The sequence below is a fragment of the Oncorhynchus gorbuscha genome, unplaced genomic scaffold (assembly GCF_021184085.1).
Source record: "Oncorhynchus gorbuscha isolate QuinsamMale2020 ecotype Even-year unplaced genomic scaffold, OgorEven_v1.0 Un_scaffold_3587, whole genome shotgun sequence".
NCBI classification, from domain to species: domain Eukaryota; kingdom Metazoa; phylum Chordata; class Actinopteri; order Salmoniformes; family Salmonidae; genus Oncorhynchus; species Oncorhynchus gorbuscha.
This window is the reverse complement of record NW_025747791.1, coordinates 1-21,011: the sequence shown is the minus strand read 5'-3', so window position 1 is coordinate 21,011 and position 21,011 is coordinate 1. Positions and strand designations below refer to the sequence as shown.

The window sequence follows — 21,011 nt, the reverse complement described above, 5'->3', positions numbered from 1 at the left end:
CCTGGCTATTCATCCCTCCTCCTACCCTGGCTATTCATCCCTCCTCCTACCCTGGCTATTCATCCCTCCTCCTACCCTGGCTATTCATCCCTCCTCCTCCCTGGCTATTCATCCGTCATATCTACCCTAGCTAGTCATCCGTCATCCCTACCCTAGCTAGTCATCCCTACCCTAGCTAGTCATCCTCCTCCTACCCTAGCTAGTCATCCGTCATCCCTACCCTAGCTAGTCATCTGTCATCCCTACTAGCCTACCCTAGCTAGTCATCTGTGATCCCTACCCTAGCTAGTCATCCGTCATCCCTACCCTAGCTAGTCATCCCTTCTCCTACCCTAGCTAGTCATCCCTTCTCCTACCCTAGCTAGTCATCCCTCCTCCTACCCTAGCTAGACATTCGTCATTCCTACCCTAGCTAGTCATCCGTCATCCCTACCCTAGCTAGTCATTCCTACCCTAGCTAGTCATTCCTACCCTAGCTAGTCATTCCTACCCTAGCTAGTCATCAGTCATCCCTCCTCCTACCCTAGCTAGTCATCTGTCATCCCTACCCTACCCTAGCTAGTCATCTGTCATCCCTACCCTAGCTAGTCATTCCTACCCTAGCTAGTCATTCCTACCCTAGCTAGTCATTCCTACCCTAGCTAGTCATTCCTACCCTAGCTAGTCATCTGTCATCCCTACCCTACCCTAGCTAGTCATCAGTCATTCCTACCCTAGCTAGTCATCAGTCATCCCTACCCTACCCTAGCTAGTCATCTGTCATCCCTAGTCATTCCTACCTAGCTAGTCATTCCTACCCTAGCTAGTCATTCCTACCCTAGCTAGTCATCTGTCATCCCTACCCTACCCTAGCTAGTCATCCGTCATTCCTACCCTAGCTAGTCATCCGTCATCCCTACCCTAGCTAGTCATTCCTACCCTAGCTAGTCATTCCTACCCTAGCTAGTCATTCCTACCTAGCTAGTCATCTGTCATCCCTACCCTACCCTAGCTAGTCATCCGTCATTCCTACCCTAGCTAGTCATTCCTACCCTAGCTAGTCATTCCTACCTAGCTAGTCATTCCTACCCTAGCTAGTCATCTGTCATCCTACCCTACTAGCCTACCCCTAGCTAGTCATCCGTCATCCCTACCCTAGCTAGTCATCCGTTATCCCTACCCTAGCTAGTCATTCCTACCCTAGCTAGTCATTCCTACCCTAGCTAGTCATCTGTCATCCCTACCCTACCCTAGCTAGTCATCCGTCATCCCTACCCTAGCTAGTCATCCGTCATCCCTACCCTAGCTAGTCATCCGTCATCCCTACCCTAGCTAGTCATTCCTACCCTAGCTAGTCATTCCTACCCTAGCTAGTCATTCCTACCCTAGCTAGTCATTCCTACCCTAGCTAGTCATCCCTCCCCTAGCTAGTCATCCCTCCTCCTACCCTAGCTAGTCATCCCTCCTCCTACTCTAGCTAGTCATCCGTCATCCCTACCCTAGCTAGTCATCCGTCATCCCTACCCTAGCTAGTCATTCCTACCCTAGCTAGTCATTCCTACCCTAGCTAGTCATTCCTACCCTAGCTAGTCATTCCTACCCTAGCTAGTCATCTGTCATCCCTCCTCCTACCCTAGCTAGTCATGTGTTCACCCTACCCTAGCTAGTCATCCTTCGTCCCTACCCTAGCTAGTCATCCGTCGTCCCTACCTAGCTGGTAGTCATCCGTCATTCCTACCCCTAGCTAGTCATTCCTACCTAGCTAGCTAGTCATTCCTACCCTAGCTAGTCATCAGTCATCCCTACCCTAGCTAGTCATCAGTCATCCTCCTACCTAGCTAGTCATCAGTCATCCTCCTCCTACCCTAGCTAGTCATCCCTCCTCCTACCCTAGCTAGTCATCCCTCCTCCTACCCTAGCTAGTCATCCGTCATCCCTACCCTAGCTAGTCATCTGTCATCCTCCTACCCTAGCTAGTCATCTGTTCACCCTACCCTAGCTAGTCATCCACTTCCTCTACTTACCCTCTTAGAGACGCTCTTAGAGACTTACCCAGAAAGACTCAACTGTAATTGTTGTCAGTCGTCGCCCCCGCCCTGGCTAGTCGCCCCGCCTGGCTAGTCGCCCGGCTAGTCGCCCTGGCTAGTCGCCCCGCCCTGGCTAGTCGCCCGGCTAGTCGTCCTGGCTAGTCGCCCCGGCCAGTCGCCCCCGCCTGGCTAGTCGCTCCGCTAGTCGCCCCGCTCCCCTGGCTAGTCGCCCGGCTAGTCGCCCGCCTGGCTAGTCGCCCGGCTAGTCGCCCGCCCTGGCTAGTCGCCCCCCGCCCTGGCTAGTCGCCCCCGCCCTGGCTAGTCGCCCCCGCCCCTGGCTAGTCGCCCCCGCCCTGGCTAGTCGCCCCCGCCCCTGGCTAGTCGCCCGGCTAGTCGCCCCGCCTGGCTAGTCGCCCGGCCAGTCGCCCCCGCCAGTCGCCCGCCCCGGCTAGTCGCCCCCGCCAGTCGCCCCCCCCGGCTAGTCGCCCCCGCCAGTCGCCCCCCCGGGCTAGTCGCCCCCGCCCCGGCTAGTCGCCCACCCCCGGCTAGTCGCCCACCCCCGGCTAGTGCGTCCCCGCCCCCGGCTAGTCGTCCCCGCCCCGGCTAGTGCCCCCCGGCTAGTCGCGTCCCCCGGCTAGTCGTCCCCGCCCCGGCTAGTCGTCCCCCGGCTAGTCGCCCCCGCCTGGCTAGTCGCCCCCCGGCTAGTCGTCCCCCGCCCCGGCTAGTCGTCCCCCGCCCGGCTAGTCGTCCCCGCCACGGCTAGTCGTCCCCACCCTGGCTAGTCGTCCACTTCCTCTACTTACTCTCTTAGAGACGCTCTTAGAGACTTACCCAGAAAGACTCAACTGTAATTGCTTCCAAAGGTGATTCGAACATGGGTGTGAATACTTTAATTGAGATATTTCTGTATTATTTCATATTCAATACATTTGCAACTATTTCTAAAAACATGTTTTCACTGTCACTGTGTGTAGACAGGTAAACACTTTATTTTAAATCTATTTTGAATTCAGGCTGTAACAACAAAATGTGGAATAAGTGGAGGGGTATGAATACCTTCTGAAGACTCTGTATCTGGCTGTGACCTCCCTCTCCCCTCTCTGACAGGAAATCATGTGAATATTTCAGACGGTTCCGGGCAGTTCTATATCCAACAGACAAAGCACTGGTCTATAGACATTGTGTGCCAGAAATAATACGCTGAGGCAAAGCTAGACGAGCAGACAGACAGTGGTGACATCAGGTCAGTGTGAAATGTAAACAACAGTTTAAAGAAAGCTACAAGTGGTTGTTGGATGGGAGGGAGGTGAGGCAGCGTAGCAGAATAGAGATGAGAGGTCAGACTCTGTGTGTGTGTGTGTGTGTGTGTGTGTGTGTGTGTGTGTGTGTGTGTGTGTGTGTGTGTGTGTGTGTGTGTGTGTGTGTGTGTGTGTGTGTGTGTGTGTTGCACGGTATACAAAAAGGTCCATAATTTGATTCTAAAAAGCGGTTCAGTACTCCTTTAGAGGATCGAGTCTGTATCGGCGATGGGATGGATGGGCATTTGAAATCATTTCACTATTCGAACAACATCATGAAATCTTTTCAGATATCCGGGTTCGTGGAAGTACATGCAAACAAAATACAACTGTTTAACCTTGGGAACTGGCTTGCTATGCTGCCGCGAGACTTGGGAACTGACTTGCCATGCAGCCGCGAGACTTGGGAACTGGCTTGCCATGCAGCCGCGAGATTCTGGGAACTGGCTTGCCATGCAGCCGCGAGACTTGGGAACTGGCTTGCCATGCAGCCGCGAGACTTGGGAACTGGCTTGCCATGCAGCCGCGAGACTTGGGAACTGGCTTGCCATGCAGCCGCGAGATTCTGGGAACTGGCTTGCCATGCAGCCGCGAGACTTGGGAACTGGCTTGCCATGCAGCCGCGAGACTTGGGAACTGGCTTGCCATGCAGCCGCGAGACTCTGGGAACTGGCTTGCCATGCAGCCGCGAGACTTGGGAACTGGCTTGCCATGCAGCCGCGAGACTTGGGAACTGGCTTGCTTGCCATGCAGCCGCGAGACTTGGGTGGCGCTTGCTTGCCATGCAGCCGCGAGACTTGGGTGGCGCTTGCTTGCCATGCAGCCGCGAGACTTGGGAACTGGCTTGCCATGCAGCCGCGAGACTTGGGAACTGGCTTGGTCCATGCAGCCGCGAGCCCTGGGAACTGGCTTGGGTTCATGCAGCCGCGAGATTAATGGGTGGCGCTTGCTTGCCATGCAGCCGCGAGATTAATGGGTGGCGCTTGCTTGTTCATGCAGCCGCGAGATTTATGGGAACTGGCTACTACTGCCATGCAGCCGCGAGACTTGGGAACTGGCTGCCTATATGTATTAATGCAGCCGCGAGACTTGGGTGGCGCTTGCTTGCAGCAGTGAGATTGGCAGGGGCCTGAGAGCCTTAGACAGGAGGAAGAAAGAGAGAGAAGCTACCGATTGGTCCATCAATAAGAACAAACGTCTGAAGCCCATTTAGGCCATTACGGTATGTATTAATGGGTTCACAGAGAAGACTACTACTGTATGTATTAATGGGTTCACAGAGAAGACTACTACTGTATGTATTTATGGGTTCACAGAGAAGACTACTACTGTATGTATTAATGGGTTTACAGAGAAGACTACTGTATGTATTAATGGGTTCACAGAGAAGACTACTACTGTATGTATTAATGGGTTCACAGAGAAGACTACTACGGTATGTATTTATGGGTTCACAGAGAAGACTACTACTGTATGTATTTATGGGTTCACAGAGAAGACTACTACTGTATGTATTAATGGGTTCACAGAGAAGACTACTACTGTATGTATTAATGGGTTCACAGCAGAAAGACTACTACTGTATGTATTAATGGGTTCACAGCAGAAAGACCACATTCAAAGTGTGTTGTCAGTATATCCTTGTGTAGTAATGTTCCATACATCATTTCATTTAGACAAAGCCTTTTCACTGTTAAAATAAGCATGAGATTATTTTTTCTTTAAAAAAAATATATATACTCACACAAGTATTTGAATACTAACGTCCGTTTGGATATTTGAATACTGTATGAACCGTGCCCATCCCTAATCAGCCCCTTTATAGTAGGATGAGCCTTGTCCACTTCCTAATTCACTGCTACAGCTGTCTGGCCTGCATTAGCTCCCCTCTCATGCTGCACACAAGTTAACACACTTAAATAACACAACACTGCATGTGGAAATGTTGAACTTTTCACAAAACAAAGTCCTTTATCTCCTCACCCCCACCACTTGTGTAAGGATTCCACAGCCACAAAGTCAGATTCCACAGCCACAAAGTCAGATTCCACAGCCACAAAGTCAGATTCCACAGCCACAAAGTCAGATTCCACAGCCACAAAGTCAGATTCCACAGCCACAAAGTCAGATTCCACAGCCACAAAGTCAGATTCCACAGCCACAAAGTTAGATTCCACAGCCACAAAGTCAGATTCTTTCATTACTTTCTTAAAGAGACAGTGCACACATTTATTTTAAAAAAAGAAGCTGCTTGAATTGAATTGATTGCTTTTTCTACGCTCCTGCTCTCCCTCTGCAAACTAGATGTTTGCTCCCTGCAGTGGCTCCGAGGTGTCAAGTGGATGGGCTCACTTCATTAGTTACTGTGTCCACAGAGAGGAAGCTTTCCTCCTCACACCGACACTACAGACACGACAGAGAGTCTAGCAGGAGTGGGAACTATGGATGGGATTCTTCAATTAAGTGTTTGTCATTTAACAAGAAACATCTTAGTTAGATGTAAAATTGTGAGAGTAAGACCTGAGGCAGTATTACTGGCTGTTGTTGCTACGGTGTCTCCAGAGGGGCAAACAGAACAGAGAGGGTGACTGTGAGACTAAGACCTGAGGCAGTATTACTGGCTGTTGTTGCTACGGCGTCTCCAGAGGGGCAAACAGAACAGAGAGGGTGACTGTGAGAGTAAGACCTGAGGCAGTGTTACTGGCTGTTGTTGCTACGGCGTCTCCAGAGGGGCAAACAGAACAGAGAGGGTGACTGTGAGACTAAGACCTGAGGCAGTATTACTGGCTGTTGTTGCTACGGTGTCTCCAGAGGGGCAAACAGAACAGAGAGGGTGACTGTGAGACTAAGACCTGAGGCAGTGTTACTGGCTGTTGTTGCTACGGTGTTCCAGAGGGGCAAACAGAACAGAGAGGGTGACTGTGAGACTAAGACCTGAGGCAGTGTTACTGGCTGTTGTTGCTACGGCGTCTCCAGAGGGGCAAACAGAACAGAGAGGGTGACTGTGAGACTAAGACCTGAGGCAGTGTTACTGGCTGTTGCTAGGCAGTGTCTCCAGAGGGGCAAACAGAACAGAGAGGGTGACTGTGAGACTAAGACCTGAGGCAGTGTTACTGGCTGTTGTTGCTACAGTGTCTCCAGAGGGGCAAACAGAACAGAGAGGGTGACTGTGAGAGTAAGACCTGAGGCAGTGTTACTGGCTGTTGTTGCTACGGCGTCTCGAGAGGGGCAAACGTAATATTGCCACTATCTGTTTTTTCAGGGCGGCAGAACAGAGAGGGTGACCGTGATAGGGCGGCAGAACAGAGAGGGTGACCGTGATAGGGCGGCAGAACAGAGAGGGTGACCGTGATAGGGCGGCAGAACAGAGAGGGTGACCGTGATAGGGCGGCAGAACAGAGAGGGTGACCGTGATAGGGCGGCAGAACAGAGAGGGTGACCGTGATAGGGCGGCAGAACAGAGAGGGTGACCGTGATAGGGGCGGCAGAACAGAGAGGGTGACCGTGGATAGGGCGGCAGAACAGAGAGGGTGACTGGAAGACAGATCAACAGCCTACCAGTAGTTCTGTGAGAGAGAGAGAGACATAAGGGGAGAAAAAGGCTTGTTTCCAATACTACTTTGGTGCCTGTAATTGATAATGGTGATATCTTGTACTTTATGCCTGTGGTGTCATTACATATGAGATTCATTACGAACTCCAAAGCTCTCACACATCACCTTCTACATGGGAGTGGCCTTCCGTACCTCCTCAGAGGTTAAATCATTGGTATCTTTTTATTTAAGGCCATATTGAGACAGCTCCCATTTTACTAGTGTAACTAAACAACAATATAAAAACACAACATGTAAAGTGTTGGTCCCATGTGTCATGAGCTGAAATAAAAGATCCCAGAAATGCTCCATTCTCACAAAAACCTTATTCCTCTCAAATTCTGTGCACAAATGTGTTTATATCTCTGTTAGTGAGCATTTCTCCTTTGCCAAGATAATACATCTACCTGACAGGTGTGGCATATCAAGAAGCTGATTAAATATCATGATCATTACACAGGTGCACCTTGTGCTGGAGACAATAAAAGGCCATTCTAAAATGTGCAGTTTTGTCACAAAACACAATGCCACAAATGTCTCAAGTTGAGGGAGCGTTGCAATTGGCATGCTAACTGCAGGAATGTCCACCAGAGCTGTTGTCAGAAAATGTCATGTTAATTTCAACCATAAGGCAGTACAGTACATCCAACTGGTCACACAACCACAGACCATGTGACCACGCCAGCCCAGGACCTTCTCATCTGGCCTCACAACCACAGACCATGTGACCACGCCAGCCCAGGACCTTCTCATCTGGCCTCACAACCACAGACCATGTGACCACGCCAGCCCAGGACCTTCTCATCTAATTCACCTGAGACCAACCACACGGACTGCTAATGAAACTCTGGGTTTGCACAACTGAAATACTTCTGCACAAACTGTCAGAAACGTCTCAGGGAAGCTCATCTGCGTGCTCGTCGTCCTCACCAGGATCTTAACCTGACTGCAGTTTGGCATCGTAACTAGTGACGCACCGATAAAACTCTTTGGCCGATATAGAGTTCTTACTTGCCAAAAGAAAACCCGATACCGATACCCGATATAAAAAAATAAAGAATGGGGGCTTTGTAAGCATTCTAGTACAGTTAAATAGTTAACACACACAGCTGTCTAAGGCACTGCATCTTAGTGCAAGAGGCGTCACTACAGTCCCTGGTTCGAATCCAGGCGGTATCACATCCGGCCGTGATTGGGAGTCCCATAGGGCGGCGCACAATTGGCCCAGCGTCATCTGTGTTGCAAATGTGTCTTAAATTGCTGCTATTCTGTCTTTATTAGAATCTCAAATGATACTAATCAAATAACGGTTAGATTTGATCGATAGAGAGGGGGGAAGGGGGAACCACCTGTTCCAATCGATCGATCAAATTTATTTGCATTGTATTTTTCCCATATACACACACCCTATGTATTTTAATAAAATCACCTGCAAGCATTGAGCTTGTCTGATGCTTTAAGCTGATGGTTTGATGAAATAAGATAAATGCCTCAAGAGGGTGCCAGAGATCTAGATAGAGAAATTTAAAATAAATATATATTAAACTTTACCTGACCCAACTAGTCTCCTCCCGCTCCTGCTGGAATTTGCATATTCTGCCATTACTCGCCTGAAGTTGCCGGTAATCGCTACACGAGGAGTAGGCAACCTTTCATGTTGAACGCCAATTTATCTTACCATTTCTACCGATCAGTGGCCAGTTATGGTTTGTGAAACATGTATTTAAATTATAATAACGCTCTTCATATATTAAAATCACTGTCATGTGGTTAATCAAAATTCGATGGATTACTGCAACTCGCTGCTGGCTGGGCTCCCTGCCTGTGCCATTAAACCCTTCAACTCATCCAGAACGCCGCAGCCCGTCTGGTGTTCAACCTTCCCAAGTTCTCTCACGTCACCCCGCTCCTCCGCTCTCTCCACTGGCTTCCAGTTGAAGCTCGATCCGCTACAAGACCATGGTGCTTGCCTACGGAGCTGTGAGGGGAACGGCACCTCAGTACCTCCAGGCTCTGATCAGGCCCTACACCCAAACAAGGGCACTGCGTTCATCCACCTCTGGCCTGCTCGCCTCCCTACCACTGAGGAAGTACAGTTCCCGCTCAGCCCAGTCAAAACTGTTCGCTGCTCTGGCCCCCAATGGTGGAACAAACTCCCTCACGACGCCAGGACAGCGGAGTCAATCACCACCTTCCGGAGACACCTGAAACCCCACCTCTTTAAGGAATACCTAGGATAGATAAGTAATCCCTCTCACCCCCTTTAAGATTTAGATGCACTATTGTAAAGTGACTGTTCCACTGGATGTCATAAGGTGAATGCACCAATTTGTAAGTTGCTCTGGATAAGAGCGTCTGCTAAATGACTTCAATGTAAATGTAATTGTATCAACTATGAACTTGGGTCCGGCCCCGAAGCTTGTGTTAGCGAACTTGCAACATGTATAAAATATTCTGGGCCCTCAGAGTTTCCGGTGGACCCAAGACGCAGCGATCAGGCCGGTTCCACCAACCTACCACAATACTATCCTGGTGGACCCGAGACGCAGCGATCAGGCCGGTTCCACCAACCTACCACAATACTATCCTGGTGGACCCAAGACGCAGCGATCAGGCCGGTTCCACCAACCTACCACAATACTATCCTGGTGGACCCAAGACGCAGCGATCAGGCCGGTTCCACCAACCTACCACAATACTATCCTGGAGGACCCAAGACGCAGCGATCAGGCCGGTTCCACCAACCTACCACAATACTATCCTGGTGGACCCAAGACGCAGCGATCAGGCCGGGTTCCACCAACCTACCACAATACTATCCTGGTGGACCCAAGACGCAGCGATCAGGCCGGTTCCACCAACCTACCACAATACTATCCTGGTGGACCCAAGACGCAGCGATCAGGCCGGTTCCACCAACCTACCACAATACTATCCTGGTGGACCCGAGATGCAGCGATCAGGCCGGTTCCACCAACCTACCACAATACCATCCTGGCGGACCCAAGACGCAGCGATCAGGCCGGTTCCACCAACCTACCACAATACTATCCTGGTGGACCCGAGACGAGTGTTGCCTCAGTGAACGGTCCTTGCTATCCAGGATCTTTGGGACGACCTACACCAATTGAAATTGACATTTAAAATGGTTAAGGTTAGGTAAAGGTTCAGGTTTAGGATGGTGACGTCCCAAGGATCCCAGATAGCACTAAACCTCAGTAAACAGTGTCAAGTCCTTTCACACAGCTAGTTAGCCAGCTAGATGGGGGAGAGAAACATGAATTTGTACAAGTCCCTGACAAGTGACAACCCATACATCAAAACGTAGCTACGAAGCAAACTTTGTAACATGCTGTGTTTTTTAGTGTCTCTGAAAGCATTTAGATGACGGACCTTGAGGAATACTATTCAAAGAGCAAACCCACTTCCGTTCAGAAGTTTGGGTCGCTTACAAATGTCCTTGTTTTTTAAGGAAAAGCACATTTGTCCATTAAAATAACCTCAAATTGATCAGAAATATACTGTAGACATTGTTAATGTTGTAAATGACTATTGTAGCTGGAAACTGATGATTTTTTTATGGAATATCTACATAGGCATACAGAGGCTCATTATCAGCAACCATCACTCCTGTGTTCCAATGGCACGTTGTGTTAGCTAATCCAAGTACAGAGGCCCATTATCAGCAACCATCACTCCTGTGTTCCAATGGCACGTTGTGTTAGCTAATCCAAGTACAGAGGCCCAGTATCAGCAACCATCACTCCTGTGTTCCAATGGCACGCTGTGTTAGCTACTCCTGTGTTCCAGTGGCACGTTGTGTTAGCTACTCCTGTGTTCCAGTGGCACCCTGTGTTCCAGTGGCACGTTGTGTTAGCTACTCCTGTGTTCCAGTGGCACGTTGTGTTAGCTACTCCTGTGTTCCAATGGCACGTTGTGTTAGCTACTCCTGTGTTCCAATGGCACGTTGTGTTAGCTACTCCTGTGTTCCAATGGCACGTTGTGTTAGCTACTCCTGTGTTCCAATGGCACGTTGTGTTAGCTACTCCTGTGTTCCAATGGCACGCTGTGTTAGCTACTCCTGTGTTCCAATGGCACGTTGTGTTAGCTACTCCTGTGTTCCAATGGCACGTTGTGTTAGCTACTCCTGTGTTCCAATGGCACGTTGTGTTAGCTACTCCTGTGTTCCAATGGCACGTTGTGTTAGCTACTCCTGTGTTCCAATGGCACGTTGTGTTAGCTACTCCTGTGTTCCAATGGCACGCTACTCCTGTGTGTTCCAAATGGCACGTTGTGTTAGCTACTCCTGTGTTCCAATGGCACGCTGTGTTAGCTACTCCTGTGTTCCAATGGCACGTTGTGTTAGCTACCCTGTGTTCCAATGGCACGTTGTGTTAGCTACTCCTGTGTTCCAATGGCACGCTGTGTTAGCTACTCCTGTGTTCCAATGGCACGCTGTGTTAGCTACCCTGTGTTCCAATGGCACGCTGTGTTAGCTACTCCTGTGTTCCAATGGCACGTTGTGTTAGCTACTCCTGTGTTCCAATGGCACGTTGTGTTAGCTACTCCTGTGTTCCAATGGCACGCCACGTTGTGTTAGCTACTCCTGTGTTCCAATGGCTACTCCGCTAGTTAGCTACTCCTGTGTTCCAGTGGCACGTTGTGTTAGCTACCCTGTGTTCCACTGGCACGTTGTGTTAGCTACTCCTGTGTTCCAATGGCACGCTTGCCAGTTAGCTACTCCTGTGTTCCAGTGGCACGCTGTGTTAGCTACTCCCTGTGTTCCAATGGCACGCTTGTGTTAGCTACTCCTGTGTTCCAATGGTATCGCCAGGTTAGCTACTCCTGTGTTCCAATGGCACGCTGTGTTAGCTACTCCTGTGTTCAAAACGTTGTGTTAGCTACTCCTGTGTTCCAGTGGCACGTTGTGTTAGCTTACTCCTGTGTTCCAATGGCACGCTGTGTTAGCTTACTCCTGTGTTCCAATGGCACGTTGTGTTAGCTGTGTTCCAGAATGGCACGTTGTGTTAGCTACTCCTGTGTTCCAATGGCACGTTGTGTTAGCTACTCCTGTGTTCCAAATGGCACGTTGTGTTAGCTACCCTGTGTTCCAATGGCACGCTGTGTTAGCTACTCCTGTGTTCCAAATGGCACGCTGTGTTAGCTACCCTGTGTTCAATGGCACGCTGTGTTAGCTACTCCCTGTGTTCCAGTGGCACGCTTGTGTTAGCTACTCCTGTGTTCCAAATGGCACGTTGTGTTAGCTAATCCAAGATGATCAGCTAAAAGGATAATTGATCATTAGAAAACCCTTGTAATTATAGCCGTGCCCACAGCTGAAAACCGTCTGATTAAAGAAGCAATAAACCGTCCCTGAGACCAGCTTTATAATCCCATGATCAGCATTTGTGGGTTCGATTACAGGCTCAAAATTGCCAGAAACAAAGCACTTTCTTCTGAAACTCATCAGTCTATTCTTGTTCTGAAAAATGAAGGCTATTCCATGCGAGAAATTGCCAAGAAACTGAAGATATCGTACAACGCTGTGTACTACTCCCTTCACAAAACAGCGTAAACTGGCCCTAACCAGAATAGAATGTTCTCTGTTGTGTCTCGGTTTTTCCACATGGCATCTTGTAGTCTGGTATTAGATATGCCATTAGGGTACTGAAGCAGACATCCTCTACCAGTGACAATGGCTGAATATCAACTGCAATCGTTTCTGTAATCAGCTCTGTGATTTTCTCCATTATCACACTGCTGTCAGCAACAGGTTGGGTCTCACGGTGCCTCTCTCATCACTGCCCCTGTACGGTCCCTGTAGCTCAGTTCTACCTCAGCACCTACTCATTTAACATCTCATCACTGCCCCTGTACGGTCCCTGTAGCTCAGTTCCATCTCATCACCTACTCATTTAACATCTCATCACTGCCCCTGTACGGTCCCTGTAGCTCAGTCTACATCTCATCACTGCCCCTGTACGGTCCCTGTAGCTCAGTCTACATCTCATCACTGCCCCTGTACGGTCCCTGTAGCTCAGTTCTACCTCAGCACCTACTATTTAACCTCCCAGAGTATTGTCACAACGGGCTTAGCTGCTGTCATTCCCAGAGTATTGTCACAACAGGCTTAGCTGCTGTCATTCCCAGAGTATTGTCACAACAGGCTTAGCTGCTGTCATTCCCAGAGTATTGTCACAACAGGCTGCTGTCATTCCCAGAGTATTGTCACAACAGGCTGCTGTCATTCCCAGAGTATTGTCACAACGGGCTTAGCTGCTGTCATTCCCAGAGTATTGTCACAACAGGCTTAGCTGCTGTCATTCCCAGAGTATTGTCACAACAGGCTTAGCTGCTGTCATTCCCAGAGTATTGTCACAACAGGCTGCTGTCATTCCCAGAGTATTGTCACAACGGGCTGCTGTCATTCCCAGAGTATTGTCACAACGGGCTTAGCTGCTGTCATTCCCAGAGTATTGTCACAACGGGCTTAGCTGCTGTCATTCCCAGAGTATTGTCACAACGGGCTGCTGTCATTCCCAGAGTATTGTCACAACAGGTTTGGCTGCTGTCATTCCCAGAGTATTGTCACAACGGGCTTAGCTGCTGTCATTCCCAGAGTATTGTCACAACGGGCTGCTGTCATTCCCAGAGTATTGTCACAACGGGCTGCTGTCATTCCCAGAGTATTGTCACAACGGGCTTAGCTGCTGTCATTCCCAGAGTATTGTCACAACAGGCTTAGCTGCTGTCATTCCCAGTCTCACTCTGCCATTTTAGACGATGGCGTTCGGAGGGCATTGTATCAAATCATTTAAAAGATGCATATGTCCTCCGATTAACATTACAGCATTGTTGCATTTTATTTTTTAAATGTAACGTTTATTTAACCAGGCAAGTCAGTTACACTGACGACCTACGACCTGCATTAGGACGTTTATTTAACCAGGCAAGTCAGTTACACTGACGACCTACGACCTACGACCTGCATTAGGACGTTTATTTCCTCCTTTATGACGATCGGTGCTTGATAGTTTTGTGATAACTGCACTGTGAATTACATTTTGCTTCAATTACATCTCATTTTTCATTTATGGATTTTTCCCCGTAATTTTAAAGATCCCAATGTCTTATTAACGTTGACAGCCCTAATGGCCAGGGCCCATTTCTGCCAGGGCCCATTTCTGCCAGGGCCCATTTCTGTCACTTCATTGAGCTGACAAGCTTCAGTCTGCTCAGCACCCACCGTAGAAGCAGTAACAGTCAGCTCACTCTCCTCTCTGACTGGTGTACTGTCATTGGGCGATAGTGTTCAGGTTTGCTCGACCACGCCAAGGCAAGATATGCTTACAGCCATGTAAAGTGCACCCTCTTCAGGACAAATATAAATTATTGAGCATTTTCTCAGAAATCTTATAATCGGCTCTCATAAATCGGACGATAATATCAGCTTTCTATAAACATACACATGGCAAGTTCCTCTCAAAAACTTCCCACTTAGCATGTAGAAATAAACAAGCAACAAGCCGTTTCACTTGAGAAAATATGGAGCTCGTTGTGAACCAAACCAGCCACACTCATTGAAACAGCGGACGAGGATGGATTGAAACGCTGAGACTGTTCCTACCTTTCTGGCAGTGGTTAGAGGTCCAGCAGCGACAGTTGAAGTTGTCATTGAAGTTGGTCTTGATGCATCGACGGCTGTCCTCCATGATGCCTGGACACACGTCCCCACACTCCTTACTCTGTTTGTTCCCCGCTATGAAGTTATTCAACTCAGCATCCATGATGAGAGACCAGTCGATAGAGTCCAGATAGCAGAGCTCGGGGTTCTTCTCGATCCGGATGGCTCCTCTAGTGATGTTCTGGAGGCTGTAGAGGCCGATGTCCTTCAGAGAAGTCATCTCAAAGATCACCAGGGCGTAATTGTAGAAGAGATTTCGCCCTCGGATCACCGTGAGGTTAGGGAACAGGGTGGACAGGAGTCCAGGCCCGAGACTCTGAATAAAAATTACATCAAAACTTTGTTTAAAGTGATTTTTTTTTTTAAAGCAGCAACACACTTCTACATGAAAACAACATAAAAGAGATCAAAGAAAAAACAAGCAGGAATCATCTAAAAGATGAATAAAATAATAGTGAAATCATTGAGAGGTGGAAGCTGTGTATCTAAACCACTAACCTGAACAGCAGCAAGTAGTCAGTGATCATGGTGAGTTTGGGGAAGGAGAGCGAGCGGAACACTTCCTGGTTGAGGTTGTAGTTCTTGTCTCCTATTAGGAGGATCTGGAGGTAACCCTCGACGATCGTACAGTTCTCCAGGCGACGGAACTCACTGATGTCGTTACCGATGTCAATGCTGGGACCACAAACTGGAGAGAGAGAGAGACAATGGAAGAGACTTAAATGTACTTGTCAATTTCATCTAAAGCCCAATAAAAGCCTTGTAGAGAGCTAGAGAAACAGACAGCCTAACATAATGGTTGCTTTCATGCTATGGGATGAGGGTTTGAAATCATTTCACTACTCTAATAATATCATACATTTATCAGTTTTCCAGATATTGGAAATACATGTTTTTTTTACATAAGAGAAGGTTACTTAAGGCAACAAATGTAAGGAGTGTGTTTGGTCGGGATGGACGTATAATGCGAACGTCTAGCAACCCAGAGGTTGGTGGTTCGAATCTCATCACAGACAACTTTACAACTACTTACTATGTTTTCACTACTTACTATGTTAGTTAACCCACTACTTACTATGTTAGTTAACCCACTACTTACTATGTTAGTTAACCCACTACTTACTATGTTAGTTAACCCACTACTTACTATGTTTTCACTACTTACTATGTTAGTTAACCCACTACTTACTATGTTAGTTAACCCACTACTTACTATGTTAGTTAACCCACTACTTACTATGTTAGTTAACCCACTATGTTAGTTAACCCACTACTTACTATGTTAGTTAACCCACTATGTTAGTTAACCCACTACTTACTATGTTAGTCAACCCACTATGTTAGTTAACCCACTACTTACTATGTTAGTCAACCCACTACTTACTATGTTAGTCAACCCACTACTTACTATGTTAGTTAACCCACTACTTACTATGTTAGTCAACCCACTACTTACTATGTTAGTCAACCCACTACTTACTATGTTAGTCAACCCACTACTTACTATGTTAGTCAACCCACTACTTACTATGTTAGTTAACCCACTACTTACTATGTTAGTCAACCCACTACTTACTATGTTAGTTAACCCACTATGTTAGTTAAACCACTACTTACTATGTTAGTTAAACCACTACTTACTATGTTAGTTAACCCACTATGTTAGTCAACCCACTACTTACTATGTTAGTTAACCCACTATGTTAGTTAACCCACTATGTTAGTTAACCTGCACTATGTTAGTTAATCCACTATGTTAGTTAACCCTTCCCCTAACTGACTCATAACCAGTGTTAGCCACATAGCTAACGTTAGCCACAACTCACTGGAATTCGTAACTTTAAGACATTTCAAGAAAATGGATAAATACATTTGTACTTTTTTTTGCAAATGTTTCACATCAATTGAAATGTAATTCGAAGTTTATCACAATGAATACGACACCAACACATTATAACAAAGAGAAAGTGGGTTTTCCAGGATAATAGACATGTGGAGAGCAGGTCCCTGTAGGTACATTACATTCAGCTATATGGGTTGTCTAAAGGTAGAAACAAAGATCAACTATTAGAGCAAAGAGGAGCATTAAGACAACCTAGCAAATATATATATATATACAGTATTGCATTTATCAATTTAGTTGAGTAAATGTTCCCTGAAAACGGTGATGAAACCACTTACTTTCTCCATGTGCGGACCGAGGACAGGTCGCGGAGACACACAGCAGCAGACCACAGAACAAGGTCACCGGATCCGTTTCTGTGCCAGACTTCATTCCGGTAAAACAAACTTCCTCCCCGGCGTCAGAAACAAACAACGGGAATGACCCCTAATCAATTAATGCTCCCCCTAAATGTGGTCGCTTCTCAGGCCACACAAATAAAAGGCCGAGAACGTGGGAGCAAAGTGAACACGTCCCTGACTTGTAATTCTAAATGTTGACTTCTCGGTACCGTCGGTGTTTAGTACCGTCAGTATCGGTACCGTCGGCAGCCAGCCGATGCGATCTCCCCCGGGACTAACAGACGTGGTCTTCTCCTGTGTTGAGGAATGTCCACTGCGGGTTGAATCCAGCAGGAAACAAGGCTGTCCTGGTCTCTCTGTCATATAATGACCCCGTCGGGTTGAGACGGACAACCTCCCAGGGACGGATGAAATGTTACCGAAACAGCCGCGTCGAGCAGTTGACAATCGCATCTTCCGACTCATTTCTTCAAAAAAGCAAAATGCCACTTTGTTCGCTTGAATGCGCTCTTCACCAGGCGGGGAGAAAGTCCTCCAACGTGGACGGAGAGCGGGCTTGGTTTCGGGGTTTGGTTAGCACATGAACGGGTGTAAAAGAGTGTTCTCCCGGAGTGAGACACATGAGGTTTGATTCAAAATATCTGCCTAGACGGAAAAGGATTCAACAACTGCAGCCCCCGGTGTCTCCCCCTCCTCCGTCTTCACCCGCCGCTCATAAAGACACACGAACAACCGAATCCATTTTCAGCGCGCAGAAACGGGATTATTTCAATATTATCGTCCGTGTTCGTTCAGATTCAGACCCCTGTAGTATCCATTACAACCCGTGTTCTTGTCTCTTACAACGTCAGTCAGCGGCTCCGGTTGTGGGATCACGGCTCAGTGGGATGGATTCAGCCGCTGTAAACAAGGCTGGACGTTTCTGTAGACTGCTACGTCCTACAAGGCTGGATGTTTCTGTAGACTGCTACGTCCTACAAGGCTGGATGTTTCTGTAGACTGCTACGTCCTACAAGGCTGGACGTTTCTGTAGACTGCTACGTCCTACAAGGCTGGATGTTTCTGTAGACTGCTACGTCCTACAAGGCTGGATGTTTCTGTAGACTGCTACGTCCTACAAGGCTGGATGTTTCTGTAGACTGCTACGTCCTACAAGGCTGGATGTTTCTGTAGACTGCTACGTCCTACAAGGCTGGATGTTTCTGTAGACTGCTACGTCCTACAAGGCTGGATGTTTCTGTAGACTGCTACGTCCTACAAGGCTGGATGTTTCTTTCAGCCACACACCGTCGACTGTTACGTCCTACAAGGCTGGATGTTTCTGTAGACTGCTACGTCCTACAAGGCTGGATGTTTCTGTAGACTGCTACGTCCTACAAGGCTGGATGTTTCTTTCAGCCACACACCGTCGACTGCTACGTCCTACAACGCTGGGTGTTTCTGTAGACTGCTACGTCCTACAAGGCTGGATGTTTCTGTAGACTGCTACGTCCTACAAGGCTGGATGTTTCTGTAGACTGCTACGTCCTACAAGGCTGGACGTTTCTGTAGACTGCTACGTCCTACAAGGCTGGATGTTTCTGTAGACTGCTACGTCCTACAAGGCTGGATGTTTCTGTAGACTGCTACGTCCTACAAGGCTGGATGTTTCTGTAGACTGCTACGTCCTACAAGGCTGGATGTTTCTGTAGACTGCTACGTCCTACAAGGCTGGATGTTTCTGTAGACTGCTACGTCCTACAAGGCTGGATGTTTCTGTAGACTGCTACGTCCTACAAGGCTGGATGTTTCTGTAGACTGCTACGTCCTACAAGGCTGGATGTTTCTTTCAGCCACACACCGTCGACTGCTACGTCCTACTAGGCTGGATGTTTCTGTAGACTGCTACGTCCTACAAGGCTGGATGTTTCTTTCAGCCACACACCGTCGACTGCTACGTCCTACTAGGCTGGATGTTTCTGTAGACTGCTACGTCCTACTAGGCTGGATGTTTCTGTAGACTACGTCCTACTAGGCTGGGTGTTTCTGTAGACTGCTACGTCCTACAAGGCTGGATGTTTCTGTAGACTGCTACGTCCTACAAGGCTGGATGTTTCTGTAGACTGCCTACGTCCTGCAAGGCTGGACGTTTCTGTGAGCTGCTACGTCTACAAGGCTGGATGTTTCTGTAGACTGCTACGTCCTACAAGGCTGGATGTTTCTGTAGACTGCTACGTCTACAAGGCTGGATGTTTCTGTAGACTGCTACGTCCTACTAGGCTGGATGTTTCTGTAGACTGCTACGTCCTACTAGGCTGGATGTTTCTGTAGACTGCCACGCCCTACTAGGCTGGATGTTTCTGCAGACTGCTGTCCTACCAGGGCTGGATGTTTCTTGCAGACTGCTACGTCCTACAAGGCTGGATGTTTCTGTAGACTGCTACGCCCTACTAGGCTTGATGTTTCTTGTAGACTGCTACGTCCTACTAGGTTGGATGTTTGTAGACTGCTGGCTGCCCTACTAGGCTGGATGTTTCTGTAGACTGCTACGTCCTACTAGGCTGGATGTTTCTGTAGACTGCTACGTCCTACTAGGCTGGATGTTTCTGTAGACTGCTACGTCCTACTAGGCTGGATGTTTCTGTAGACTGCTACGTCCTACTAGGCTGGATGTTTCTGTAGACTGCTACGTCCTACAAGGCTGGATGTTTCTGTAGACTGCTACGTCCTACTAGGCTGGATGTTTCTGTAGACTGCTACGTCCTACTAGGCTGGATGTTTCTGTAGACTGCTACGTCCTACTAGGCTGGATGTTTCTGTAGACTGCTACGTCCTACTAGGCTGGATGTTTCTGTAGACTGCTACGTCCTACAAGGCTGGATGTTTCTGTAGACTGCTACGTCCTACTAGGCTGGATGTTTCTGTAGACTGCTACGTCCTACTAGGCTGGATGTTTCTGTAGACTGCTACGTCCTACTAGGCTGGATGTTTCTGTAGACTGCTACGTCCTACAAGGCTGGATGTTTCTGTAGACTGCTACGTCCTACTAGGCTGGATGTTTCTGTAGACTGCTACGTCCTACTAGGCTGTATGTTTCTGTAGACTGCTACGTCCTACTAGGCTGGGTGTTTCTGTAGACTGCTACGTCCTACTAGGCTGGATGTTTCTGTAGACTGCTACGTCCTACAAGGCTGGATGTTTCTGTAGACTGCTACGTCCTACAAGGCTGGAAGGAAAGCCTGGACCGAATCCAGTAGTGGCTTTGTTTTTCCTCTCACAGATGCTCACCAGCTTGGAGTCCTAAAAACGGAAATGAGTTACCTCTGGATTGTTCAGTCATTGCTATGGGGAAAGTTCATTGGGGAAACAGGGTTTTGGGATAAACGTCAAAAGAGAAGGTCTGAGGTTAACACAGGTTCAGGAGATATTATATGGCTTTTTCTATGAGATAATATCATACCACTTTATATAATGTTTTCATACCCTACATTACTCATCTCATATGTATATACTCTACTCTATGCCATCTACTGCATCTTGTTTACATACCCTACATTACTCATCTCATATGTATATACTCTACTCTATGCCATCTACTGCATCTTGTTTACATACCCTACATTACTCATCTCATATGTATATACTCTACTCTATACCATCTACTGCATCTTGTTTACATACCCTACATTACTCATCTCATATGTATATACTCTACTCTATGCCATCTACTGCATCTTGTTTACATACCCTACATTACTCATCTCATATGTATATACTCTACTCTATGCCATCTACTGCATCTTGTTTACATACCCTACATTACTCATCTCATATGTATATACTCTACTCTATGCCATCTACTGCATCTTGTTTACATACCCTACATTACTCATCTCATATGTATATACTCTACTCTATACCATCTACTGCATCTTGTTTACATACCCTACATTACTCATCTCATATGTATATACTGTGCTCTATACCATCTACTGCATCTTGTTTACATACCCTACATTACTCATCTCATATGTATATACTCTACTCTATGCCATCTACTGCATCTTGTTTACATACCCTACATTACTCATCTCATATGTATATACTCTACTCTATGCCATCTACTGCATCTTGTTTACATACCCTACATTACTCATCTCATATGTATATACTCTACTCTATACCATCTACGGCATCTTGTTTACAT

The 21,011-nt window shown here is 47.6% G+C and overlaps 1 pseudogene; it reads right to left on the bottom strand.

Annotated features, from left to right (window-relative positions):
- The window catches only part of LOC124027938, a 41,035-nt pseudogene extending 24,179 nt beyond the window's left edge, over positions 1 to 16,856 (bottom strand).
- Between the last annotated feature and the right edge of the window lie 4,155 nt (positions 16,857 to 21,011).